The 14,206-nt window shown below is 40.3% G+C and overlaps 1 protein-coding gene across 6 annotated transcripts in view; it reads left to right on the forward strand.

Annotated features, from left to right (window-relative positions):
- Positions 1-14,206, forward strand: part of LOC136249726 (fibropellin-1-like) — a 37,876-nt gene that overhangs the window by 14,328 nt on the left and 9,342 nt on the right. The gene's annotated exons all lie outside the window — the stretch shown is intronic.

Below are 14,206 nucleotides of genomic sequence, written 5' to 3' on the forward strand. Positions count from 1 at the left end.
AGCAGAACTTGCAGGTCTTAATCAGTTCGCGCAAAGCTATTAAAAAATCGTCAAATGACTCTCCCGCTTCCTGCCGGCGTCTCCTAAAGTTCCTCCGTTTTATGGTCCCATTCATGTGACCGTCTAACGTATGCACGTATGGCTGCTATAATATCCTGCGGTGCCTTCATTTGATCTTCTGTCTGGCTGAGATTTTGTACGATAGCCAGGGTGTCTCTCGAGAAAGAAAGCATTAATGCCCTTCACTTGCGTGCCGGCTTCTTCTTTTGCTAACCCGAATAGACAGCTATATGACTCCCAATGGAGGCACCATGCTGTAAATTCTGTACCTCTGTCTACCTAAAGATCCAACCTCGGCAAATCTCCTTGTCGGAATGTGTAAGTCTTCTCCGCCATTGTCTAGGAGAGAAAAATACAACAGAAAACTGATCAACTATTACGAGCACTCCACCTTATACGGTGCCTCTAACCGGCACCAGGGAATCAGAACTGGAGTTACGATAGTACGTGTAGTGGTTCTAGTTAGCTTGCAGCGCCATGTAGGAGCATACTAACGATGGCGTGTTCATATCTATATTATAAGACTGAAAAGCCGTCCGTCTGTCTGCATTCCATTTGATGTCAGGCATGTACTCTTGAACCGCTGCACGTTTCGAAGCGTCTTTGTGTCTAAATAAGCGCTCATTATCCAGCTCTACAATGACGGTTTCGAAAAGTTCGTGCAAGCTATCGTTTGTCCGTTACCGCTCTTTAAACGCGAAGGTGTAGAAGAAAAATGGCTTAAATTCTTTCTATAAACCGCAAGTAGACATCTATCTCAGTCCATTTGTACAGGTCTTTATAAGACAAAAATAAATGTGTAACTTTGGGTGTAGGACAGGTAGGTGAATGGGTTAGACAGCCGCCTTACGTGTAGAAGTTGTGGGTTCAATTCCAGTTTGTGATAACTTTTTTTTTCGATTTGGGCACCTTTTCAGTACACTTTTTTTTTCGTTCAGGTACCTTTTCAGTAAACCTTTCAGTCACTCTGAGTACTTTTTGAACTATTGGCCATTGGAGTTTATTACGTAATTCTTAAATATAATTTGCACAATGCTATTCACCTGACGTCATCATTCGAATACATTGGAAGTAGTAAGCTTCCACATTCGAAAACATGTATAACCCCGATCGTCAGTACATATATCTTCACGGAGTTTCAACTTGATGCAAGAAAAAACCAGAAACACGCGAATGTCTAAATGCAGTCCCATGCTAAGCTGGCAGCCATAAGGCAAGTAGTAGTATAACCTTAGGTGTCACTAAAGATTCATTCTTATTTACATGTCTATTTCTTTATTAAATTAAGTATATCATTGACAATTATTATTTGCAAATTAAATTACAACAAAGTATGTGATTGTTTTGTTTATGGTGAAGTTTATGGTCTGCTAATGCTCTGGGTGAGTGGCAGTAAAAGGCCTTGCAGTAAGAAGTACAAAGGGCCTGTTTACAGCAGCTTCTGCTATTTCCTCCAAAACAGTAGTGAACGCTTTCAGTGTAACTCTTTTGTCACCACTTTTCACCATCAGCTGAGCAACCACTTCAGACTCACATTCCTCCATGCATTGTGCTGTGCTACATTTCCTACAAGTATTGTAATCATCGCTGCTGTCAATTTTCGCATTGCACTTGATGCATTTCAAATAAGCTTCAAGTGACACCACTCCAATTACTTTAGCATTCTCAATGATACATGGGAAAAGATCTTGAGCTTCTTCACCAACATCCGAGTCAGCATCTACATCCTCAATTTCAGTGATAACAGTATTGCCCTGGACTGACAAGTACTTTTGTCCACGATATTCTTTGACAGACACCTTTTCAAATCGATAGGACTTGATAGCAGCAACTTTTTTCATGTCATCTTCCCAAAAGTTCATTTTGACAACACCACTTTGGTCAGCCACAATGACATTCTGTAGCATTTTACCACTGGATGTACATACAGGCTCATCCACTTGCAGGACTTTGACTTCACAGTTAATTTTATTGTACTCTGGTACATCGTTCAGCTCACTTAGTGGCGTTATTGTAACATCTTTTTTCTTCAGGCCAACATTAAAAGTTTTATCAGTTTTCTCAACAGTTGTTCCTTTGCCAACTAACACCTATCACAGAACAAGGAGTATTATCTGTAATACATACTAACTCTACATATTTACCTCATAATCATTGCTATAGCGTGCCTTCTTTACTTGGCAGTTAGTCAGCACAACTGCATTCCCCATCTCTTCACTAAGTCTCTTTCTAATGGCTCCATCAAAACCATAAAACCGCACTCTTCGATTGTCATCCAGTATCTCTCCATGAAAATATGATGCCCCCTTCCCTTTTTCATAGGAGAGATATCTCCCAAAACTCCAGTTATTTGAGCATCTAATGATTCATTCACAATACTGCTCACATCAATTTCTTTCGATGCCATCTCTGTGTCTTGACCAATAAAAATGCACACTACAACAGCTACGCTGCCTTTTATAGTGCAAAACTAGCTATGCTGGAGAGCTGGTGGAATTTCTACAACATCCTATTGTTGTTGACAAGTGTACTACATGAGAAAGTACCACCCATAGGGATAACTGGAACATCCTATTGTTAAAGTGTGTGTGTATGTGTGTGTGTAAACAACCCATGACCAGTGGCCAGAAGTGTCAGAAAGTAAAGCCTATCATCCATTTAGAGTACTAAGGTATTGCTCCAACTTCCAATCTTACAAATTGTACTGTATGATAGTAAATGTAACATCTCTAACTGCATACGTACTATAAAGGGTTGCATTCATACTCTAGCCTATGTTTTCAAACTCCTTTGCCTATGGTAATGGTATGATCATAACTATCACATAATTACAAAGTCTTTAAGTAACACTATTCATTTGCCAGTTTGTTGACACTAATGCCTACTAAGCAATGCCAAAGATCAGAAGTTCTATATAATGCTATATGATAAGTTGTACATACTAGCTATAAAAGTTCTAATGCAAATGACTTCAGGAATTCAAATCCACTTTCCAATTGTACACTGCATATTACTTATTGCTTTAACCACACAATTTAAAGTTCTTTGATGCCAACAACACAAACCATCTACCACAGCACACCATCTGTTAGTGCTTAATAGCTTAGTCAGCATTGATATAGTATAATACTTAACATTGCAGTGCTGGTGTTAATACTTGATGGCATTGTGCTGGTGTAGCATTGTGGTGCTGGTATTAATTCTTAATGGCATTGTGCTGGTGTTGATTCTTGATGGCATTGTGCTGGTGTTAATACTTGATAGCATTGTAGTGCTGGTATAGCATTGTGGTGCTGGTGCTGGTGTTAATACTTGATAACAATGTAGTGCTGGTGTAGCATTGTAGTACTGGTGTTAACACTTGATAGCATTGTAGTACTGGTATTAATACTTCATAGCTTAGTTAGCATTAATCCACCTATTGTTTCTTTATGTCTGTAGTATACATTCCCCTATAGCCATGTTTTTTCTGTGTCTTTGTCCCTGTGTGTTCAATTAGAGCATAAAGCTCACATGTATTGAATAGTAATGCTTGATTCCCTTTCATCTGTGAATTGTAGTTACTATAGAAATGATCCTGCATGTAGGGCAGGTACCAATGCTAGTTCTTAATGAAGCTCAGTACCAACACTCATGCGTATACAACCACTCATGAATATATTCCTATAAGAACAAAATAATGTTTGTTTGTACTTGCTTATTTTATTAGCACAGTGGATGCCTAAAAGCATCAAGTATAACACTATAGCTAACTACCAGCAAAATTACTGATCTATGTGCTGAAACGTACGTGTGAAAACGCTTTACTGAGAAAAAGATTGATATACTCTAATAGAACTGTCAATAACTCTAATAGAGCAATCAGGTAGTAGTAACTGTTTCAGTATTAGAATAAATTATTTTGTGTTTTGTAAGCACCATTATGATATTATCTACACTTCTCCAGAAGAATACTGGAATATCCACTGGTTTGCATTTCAGTGACTTCCTTCTTTGTGAATCTTGATTGGTTACTTCATTATAAACATGAACCATACTGAAAACGTGTACAAGAATACCATATGAAATGCACTACAGTGGAACCTCCCTTAACAGTTACCTGAGTTGGGCGGTCACCTCAACATAACAGCCATGTGACTACGATCCTGACCAATTCCCAATCAGTTTGTACAGAAATAGTTTGCATTAAACGGTCACCTCTATAACATGTATAACGGCCAGCTTTAGCAGTCCCAAACAGCACCTCGCTATACAAAAGACCTCGCACAAAGCAGCCAGCTATAGCCATTACAGTGAGTATAAACTAGCTGCACTACTTCATACTTCTGTAATACGGAAAAGTTATAAACTCACAGTATAGAAAAGCTTGTGGCCACTCCATGGCTTTGATTCTTTGTGTGATTCTAATTAAAGCTCACCTCACGATATTGATTCCTGGATTTGTAATTGTTTAGTTAACATTAACAGTCCACTGTCTTTAAGGAAGTCCCTGTTTTTACTTCACAGACTTTGTAGCTAGGAATCATAATCAGCTCAATTGTTGTCTCCAAACTCAGAGTAGCTTCAGGTCCTTTTCTGCTAGCTAATTTGTCTGCTGTGTAAGTAGGCGGTGTACTGGAGTGTAGCTAAATGCATTTTTATGTAACTAAACGTGAGTTTATAAGTCCCTGGAATCTTTGTTTAAAGGCCAAAGCTCAGTTTATGGCCTATGGCTGCTTTATGGAGGATATTGAGTTAGGCAGCCACCTCTCTATAAAGGCCAAATATTTCTGGCCCGAAGGTGACCGCTTTAGACAGGTTTCACTGTATATAATAAATGTGTGCACTATGAAGTAGCTACTTTAAGGTACTTGGTATTGGTACTTGTACTTGCAGATACTTCCCAGCTGAGTATTTGGTATTTGAAGTATCGGTAAAAAGTGGAATCAGTGCAGCCCTAAACACAATGTGTGTTACGTGTGTGTTACAGCATGAGCACTATAACATGCAACACAAGTAGAATGTCTGAGATGATGTCATGCACTGACTATCCACCTAATTTCCCTCCAAATTACATGTTTTGTGTCAGTTCAGTATGGTCTGTAAATGTTTGTTGTAACTTTATAGAGTTAGGTGTGGTGGCAAGGGGGTTTCATGAAAGAAGATTGTGCATGGGATGACATTAGGCTAAGTTGTAGGTGAACGTGCTAAGGCAATGACCCTCTCTGGTTAATATATAACAACGCATTATGGCAAACTCACCAATTAAACAGGGTCAGGAAACAGTAACCAGCGTCAGTAAGTTTTGATTGACACAATCTATAGGTTGAAATAAAAACTGTGCAACCTCCTATAGTGCACAACTATTGTAATAGTGTTTACATTTAGTATGGGGCCATTTCACTTGAGAATTATTACAAGTGGTGAAAGTGATTACCCTTATGATTTCACCTTGTGATTTCATTACCCATGAATTATGTTTCTCTAAATGTGATAGGCTGTGTGCTTTCCATCTTGGTCATCAGGTTCCCCTTAACAATACTGGTTCTCTTACATATGATCCGATGATATGTTATGAACCTCTGTTCAACTGGACGTCTCTTTGCATTGTTGAAGCAAAGAGATTAAATGTCCCTGGGGAGTAACCTTTACCCTGACTACTGTGAGAAGGATGCACATGATCTTAAGAAAGTAGGCACTCTCTCCTGGCAATAAAATTCTTCAGGGTTGTAGTTGTCTAACATTTTTAGTTGTGTAGTAGTCTTAGTAGACTATACACCCAAGCATATGAGCATACTCATACATGCACATGCTGTTCAAGTTCACAGTAAGAAATCATAGTAGAAACATTAACAGTCTAATCTACACACAGAAAGAAGCTTCAGTATAAGCCTTTCAAATGTCCCCATCCACTTTAGTGTCAACTCCCTGCATTTGCAGGCTTAGCGTTCCTGTTGGTCCTCAGTGGGATAGTACTGTTAATGAAAATCTTTAACTGATGTAAGAATTTTAACTGAGATAAGAGGTCAATGTGTTTTAAGTTTAAGTTGAATGGAGAAAAATTGTTCCAAATCCTGTTGTGATACCTTTGGCACACAACCACGTGTTGCCGGAGGATCAAGACATCATGGTTTCTTACTCCCTGCATTAAATTTAGCTTTTTCTCTAGTGGGATAGTACTTCATGTGATCTGTTGATACATCACATGTGGAGTAGTTAAGTCAAAGCATGTGGCAATAATTAATTATTAATTACCACAGAAAAGCTGAGCTGAAGCTACTTGTTCTAGGTTATCAAACACACTAGTTGTGTGAAGGATGTTTTTTGGTTAGTTCAAAGTCAGCCAAAGTTGGAGGGTACAAAGCACCCATCTCCACTGAAATCCTAGTTCACCTGAACTCATCAAAAGCTTCCTTTATACAGAAGTGAAAGAGATCAGCGATCATCATACATAGTGAATTATAAATGTAAGGTTGGGTATAGGGGTGTTTTCCATAAGCACATATACACACTTGATATCTTGTTAAATTTATAATAGCATGTAACATTTTTATAAAGTCTCATGTTACTAAACCATTTTAAATTTTGCTTACTTGAAGTAAAGCCTGATGTAGAAAGCCAGTTGTTTAAACAACAGGGCTGGTATATCAGTGTATATAGCACAATAAACTGTTATTTAAAAAGATTCAGCTATTTATTGGTATGTGCATGAAGATCAGTTGTTTCATTCTAAAGGTATGATGTGAGATTTTCCATACACTAGACTTAAACTTTCAATCTCTACATGTGCCTAAAGCTTTTGCCGCATTGTAATGAGTGCATACGTATACTTTTAGTTTAGTACATGTAGTGAATACTTCAAGTGATAAGATGGTTGGTAATGTGTCTATAAAAGACATGACCCGATCAAGTCTGATACTGTAAAAATTATTGCATTTCCCATCCATTATCATATAGTACGATAGTACTATATAGCAGAGGTTGGTAAGAAATCATATGCCAGTGGTTTCTTGGATTTTCGCACCTTAAGAAAAGGCCTTGCAATAAATTTTACTCGAAAAAACCACCTGGAAGGCATTAGTTCTGTTATGATGATGCTGTACCTTGGGTAAACGAAGTGAAAAGTCGAATGTTTTGATGTACAGTGAGTTTTAAAATTTTCGAAATTCACCTACATTTCGTCTGCCTGCCTGCCTGCCTGCCTGCCTGCCTGCCTGCCTGCCTGCCTGCCTGCCTGCCTGCCTGCCTGCCTGCCTGCCTGCCTGCCTGCCTGCCTGCCTGCCTGCCTGCCTGCCTGCCTGCCTGCCTGCCTGCCTGCCTGCCTGCCTGCCTGCCTGCCTGCCTGCCTGCCTGCCTGCCTGCCTGCCTGCCTGCCTGCCTGCCTGCCTGCCTGCCTGCCTGCCTGCTGTAAGACCCGGTAGCGCTAGGTGTATGACTCCAGAAATTTCAGATGGTCAAGGTAATGACGGCAGATTCACGAATCTGTTGTTCCGATTACGTTCTGTCCACTGCGCCACGCTGTTTGCTTTCATCATTGATTCATTTCTTTGTTCTTCTTGAAGGATAATTAATAGTTGCGATGCTTAATAGTTGCGGAGTGTGCCACATTCCAAACATGTGATTTTAACGAAGTGTGAATACGTGTGTGTAAGATGAGGGTGAACGGGTGTAGTACCCAAGGAGTTGTCTCTAGCATTTGTTAACGCTGGGTAGTCATTTTATACAGTCTTAATTACCAGTTTAGCTTTTTTGTGAGGTAGCTAGCTAATAATGTCTTTGAGGGGCGGAACCACTTCGGGATCCAGACTTCTAAAAGTGAGGGCTCCACTCTTATAATGGTGGACTCTCTAGCGATGTTTTACTGTAAAATCATCAACATTTAGACCATTAGAAATGCAGCTGAAGCCTTAAACAGTTGCTGTAATAGCTTTAAAAGAAAAAACGACAATTATTTTTAGAGGCCCTTATTGCATACAAAAGCAATGCTTCGAGTGATATTTATACTACGTGGAAAACAAAAGGAGTATAATATAGCTAGCTAGCTAGCTAGACAAAAAAAAAGTAAACAAACTAGCTATTTAAAAAATTTCAAATTTCAAAAGGAAGTAGGGGTTGATATAATATACACACTACAAAAAGTAAGGAAACAAGCTCAAAAATGTTACAACTGATATGAGAAATGATCCAGCAGTAAAAGTAAGGAAACAAGATTAGACGACTGCTTGCTAAAATGAGACACACTTTAATCCCTACTGTTGATTAATTTGATGGTCTCATTTTAAAATGATATAGCTAGCCAGAAGTAGGGATTAAAAAAGTGTGTCTCATTTTAGCAAGCAGTCGTCTAATCTTGTTTCCTTACTTTTTACTGCTGGATCATTTCTCATATCAGTTGCAACATTTTTGAGCTTGTTTCCTTACTTTTTGTAGCATGTATATTATATCAACCCCTACTTCCTTTTGAAATTTTAAAAATTTTTTAAATAGCCAGTTTATTCTATTATCCATAGATGTAATTACTTGTTAGGTCATGACCCTCACTGCTACTCAACATTGACAACAAATTTTATCTGTCATTCCAACAAAAAGCATCATACAGGGTTACATACTAAGACCTTATTACAATACATGTGTTAATCATCTACCTAAAGTGTGACAGTTACAAAAATATGATAATCTGTAGCTATTACAAAATAATATAATGACCTCTGTTACACTACTTCCCCTCTTAAGAATATGTCCCATATTCATGATCTCACGTAGTCTTGCAATCTTACTGGAGGATGTCGTTGCCATGGAGGATTACGTCTTTGTTGTATTGGTTGGTGTGAAGGAGGGGTGGTGGTAGGATGATCAACAGCCAACTCATCGTCATCATCTATTAACTCCACCACTGACTGAGGAGGTCTCTGGTCCTGTACCTCTGTAGTACGCTTCTCAGGAGACATTGTCTGTCCAGGTTGACCATCACTGTTCAGTCTAATATCTTTTGGACATGGCTTTAAACGATTAAAATGGACCACTTGTCTATGTCTCTTCCCCTCCAGTTTCTGCACTCTGTATGTGCATTCAGACAGTTGTTTCAGTACCTTGAATGGTCCAGTCCAAGGGTGGAAAAGCTTTTTACCGCTGTTCTTTGGTACTTTTGGATTTAACAACCACATGAGATCACCTGGATTATGTGAATTGCCATGAACTTTCTGGTCATAGTGATGTTTCTGACGTTCGCATTGTACCCCAGCAGTTTTATGGGCTAGTTCAAAGGCAGATTTCAACTGTTTGTCCAAATTAGCAGCATACTCATTGGGTGACTGGTGGGCAACAGGTCTGGTAGTACCATACATAGCATCTACTGGTAGTCTAGCCTGGCCACCGTACATTAAATAAAATGGTGAAAAGCCAGTGGATGCATGAACACTTGTATTGTATGCCATACAAACTTTACGTAAATGCTCCTCCCAATAAATAGTGTATCAAACTATTCAAAGCTTGCAAGTGCATTTGGAAACCAAGTATCCTTCCTAGTGGACACTGGGGCTTCAGTATCACTTATTTGTGGGGAGATATGGGACCGTATAAAGCCATCTGACCATCCCAAATTAACGCCAATGAGCACACGTTTGGTGGGTGCCAATGGCTATCCATTACGAACTCAGGGGTCAGCAGTGGTGGAATTAACCATCTCAGGGCAGATGTTTAAGCAAGAATTAATTATAGTCAACTCGTTAACATCTGAGGGAATCCTAGGATTGAACTTCCTAGAGGCCAATGGATGCATTTTAGACTTGGTTCGTGGGGAATTAATTGTTCAGGGTTCAAGAGTAGCTCTATCTTCCAATAATTCTGAACCAACTACTACACGGGTAGAGATTTGTGTCCAAGAATCCTTTACTGTTGCGGGCTTCAGTGAAATGGAGGTCATGGGTGAGATACCTCTAGCCTGTAAGGGAAACTGGTTGGTAGAGAACAAAGAATCTAAGAAACCTCAAGTATTAATAGCAAGGGCAATTGTTGCACCCCAGAATGGTATTGTGCCCCTATGTGTGTTAAATCTTGAGTCACAACCTATCACAGTTTTTAAGGGTACCAGAGTTGCCAAAGCAGAAGCTATTGACCCTATTAGGGAAATATCAACTGTGGGTAGACAGTCCAACACTAGATGCACCGAGAAAGAATGGGAAGAAGTGATACGTAACATCATGCAACAGACACCTGCTAGCCTTAATGATCACCAACTTCAACAATTAAGTGCATTGTTAACACATTATGCTCACATATTTGCTGTACATCCTAATGACCTGGGCCGTACTAATATACTAAGTCATAAGATTGAAACTTGTGGTAGCCCTATTCGACAACCTGTGAGGCAAGTACCATTACCCCAGAAGGATGAGATCAAGAAGCTTTTGACAGAAATGCAGGAAAAAGATATCATCACACCATCAAAAAGTCCATGGGCTTCTCCTATTGTATTAGTACCTAAAAAGGATGGCTCTGTACGGTTTTGTATTGATTACCGAAAAGTTAATGAATTAACCCCTCAAGGATGCTTACCCAATACCAAGGGTAGATGACACTCTAGAAACACTCACAGGGTCAAAGTGTTTTTCAACACTAGACTTAAAAAGTGGGTATTGGCAGGTGGAGGTAGACAAGGACCATAGAGAAAAAAACAGCTTTTTGTACCCATGAGGATTATTTCAATTTAACATGATGCTGTTTGGGTTATGCAATGCCCCGGCAACATTTCAGCATCTGATGGACATGGTGCTAATGGGCTTGCAATGGACCAGCTGTATAGTGTATATTGACAATATTATCATAGTAGGCAAAGATTTTAATGATCATCTAAACAATTTACGTCATGTTTTTGAGCGCTTAGATAAAGCAGGGTTGAAGCTGCAGCCACACAAATGTCAATTTCTGCAGCCAGAAGTCCAAATTTTGGGTCACCTTGTATCAGCAGATGGAATTTTTCCAGACCCTGCAAAGACTTCCCAGGTAAAGCAATGGCCAACACCAACATCTGTTAAAGAGACTCAGCAATTTCTAGGCCTTGCTAGCTATTACCGAAGATTCATTAAGAATTTTGCAATGATTGCCGCACCGTTACACAAGTTGTCAGAGAAGAAAGCACAATTTTGATGGACTAATGAATGCCAAGATGCATTTGATTGTCTGAAGGGTCACCTGGTATCAGCACCTGTTTTAGTCTTGCCGGATTGGTCTAAACCGTTTATTCTAGACTAGCATTGTTACCTGCCCTACGTGTAGGTATGGGTTATGTATGATTTGACTGTAATATTTAAAACCAGCTCAGTTATTTCTATCCCATTGTGCAGACAAAACAAAGAAAAATGGCTGTTTAATGGCTGGGAATGATAGGGCTTGAGCAGCAATATAAATGCAATTTACAGCATATTTCTGAGGTGTGAATAAACACAATGTATTTGCTGACAGCTCAGAAATGTGCAATTATGGGCATTTTGTAGGGTACAAACAACTAAGGTCACATGGCACATAGTTTTTGTGTTAGAAGACCCACCAAGAGTAGTGTTATTGATACCTTGGCCTTGGCTGTACCGTAGCTTATTACAGACAGGGTTATAATGCCAGAAAAATTTTTGAGGTGGGTATCATATTCACGTGACATTCAAATGATCTAATCACGTGCTAGTAATTGTCCTCCAGCAGCAAGTATGACCTCAAATGCGCTTGCATGGGTTCAAACACAGTGTAACCTCAGTCAAAGTTGTCTTCAATCTCCCATCAAAGGTGGTAAATAGCTGATTATCATCACATCCTTTAATAATACTACCAACTCCATTATCCATGTCAAGCAGCAATAAATCATACTATTACCCTTATCACCCACATGCAACATTAACACTGGATTGTGCACCACGAAGTGTGGGCTACTGTCATTGAACTTTAACAACACTTACAACTACATACACCAACTACTACCTAGGTAACTACAAACTGGAGTGGGGGCCTTCAACACTTCTGCTCTTTCCTCCTGAGTGCACCATTCACTATCCGCACTGATCATGGTGCATTGGCATGGATTCATAGATTTAAAGAACCAGAAGGGAAAGTTGCTCGTTGGCTGCAGAAGCTACAGGAGTATCAGTTCTCCATCATTCACCATCCCGGTAGACTCCACAACAATGCAGATGCTATGTCTAGGATACCCTGTAAACAGTGTGGTATAGCCCCAGCAGATGAGAATAGCACTGTGGCAGTAGTAACATCTGACAACTCACTATTTGGCAAGTATACTTCAGAAGAAATACGGACTGCTCAACTAGATGACCCCTGCATCAGGCCCTTGTTGAAGAATAAAGAGACTAGCCAACCTCCTCCTGCCTTACTTAATAGTACATGTGAAGATCGTCGACTGTGATCAATTGACAGTCCTTAATGGACTTCTGTACAGAAAGTTTGCAGAATCTAGCCAGGCTCACAGCTGGCTTCAGTTGGTGGTGCCAAAGAATCATCATCATAAAATATTAGCTGCACTGCATGATGGCATAGCAGGGGGACATTTGGGTGAGGATAAAACATTTAGCAGAGTAAGGGAACGATTTTACTGGCCAGGTTACTGGACTGATACAAACAATTAGTGTCAAACCTGTGCCAGTTGTGCAACAAGAAAGCCACCATCTAGAACTAGACATGCACCCCTTGGTACAATTTTATGCCCCTATGCAAGTTATGGCCACAGACATTGTAGGTCCATTCCCTGAGAGTCCAGCAGGCAACTCATATGTGTTGGTAGTAACTGATTACTTCACGCGTTGGATGGAGGCGTTTGCAATCCCCAATCAAGAGGCTACCACAGTTGCCAACAAGCTTGTTGATGAAGTGTTCATGCGATTCTCCATCCCAGACCAGCTCCATTTAAACCAGGGGCGGCAGTTTGAATCACAATTAATGTATGAAGTCTGTAAACTACTGAGCATCAAGAAAAGCCGAACTACCCCATACCACCCACAGTGCGATGGTATGGTGGAGCCGTTTAATAGAACACTGTTGAGTATGCTAGCCTACACCATTGTTCGACACACTATCACATTGATGTAACTGTGAGGGAGATAGTATATCCTCTGATGCTCGGTGACGATCATGGGATGTTTTAGTATTTTTGTGAGCAAAGTGTTGTTGCTTATAAGCTTAATCCCTTGTATGTCTTCCTCTTTGGTGAGAATCTATTTGACAAGGGTACCAACTTCTCAGCTTTTCCTCAACTTTAACTTCTAGCTATGTTAATTGTGCCTTGAGGTTTTCCAACAATGTAGTAATACTACTGCATGTCTCTATCTTAACTGGAACATCAGCTTCCTAAGAAGATACCTGCCTTGATACAGCCACGTCCTGATTATCTTCGCCGCATTCATTATGCCTTGGTAAAAAGGTTTCTAGCTCTAGTGTTGCCTTAACTGCTTCTGTCAATGTCCTTGGTCGCTCCTGTCTTACTGCAAGGGCTATCTGTGGCTGCTGTAGCTGATCCAGGTAGATATTTAGTGCGATATACTCTCTTGCCTCCTCCTCCAGTTCTGGGTAGGCTTTGTCCGCGAGTACACTAGGTTAGTCTGCATAATCGCCCCAGCTCTCAGACATCTGTTTTACTCGAGACCGTAATTCCACCTTGTACCGTTCTTTCACCACGGGCGGGTCAAAACATTCTTTCAGAGCTTCCTTTGCTTCTTGATAGGACTTATGACTGACACGTGTAAGCGCCACATGGGCTTTTCCTGTCAGGCGCACGTGCATCCACTGTAATTTCTCTACATCATCCCATCCATTGATAATGGCCACGCTTTCGAAATGTTAATTCCAGGAACAAAAGTTTCCTTCTCCAGAAAAAGTGTCAGGTAGAATTAGCGGTTTCCTTGATCGATGGCTAGTTTCAGCTGGTCCCGGATCCGTCGCCATTCATGATCACTGACCAGCTCAACTTCTCTGGCCGTTCTAAAAGAAGATAACAAAGAAACAACCGAGCAGCGGTATACTATTGTCCAACCTTTCCGGGTACCGTTATCACACCACGGTACCACAGCTTCTTTGCCTCAGGTTCAGGATTAGTTGCTCGGCCGGAGAGATCAATCCTGCCGTCTATGCCAGTGTTAGGTCGTGACCCTTGCTGCTACTCAACATTGACAAC

The sequence above is a fragment of the Dysidea avara genome, chromosome 3 (assembly GCF_963678975.1).
Source record: "Dysidea avara chromosome 3, odDysAvar1.4, whole genome shotgun sequence".
NCBI lineage: Eukaryota > Metazoa > Porifera > Demospongiae > Dictyoceratida > Dysideidae > Dysidea > Dysidea avara.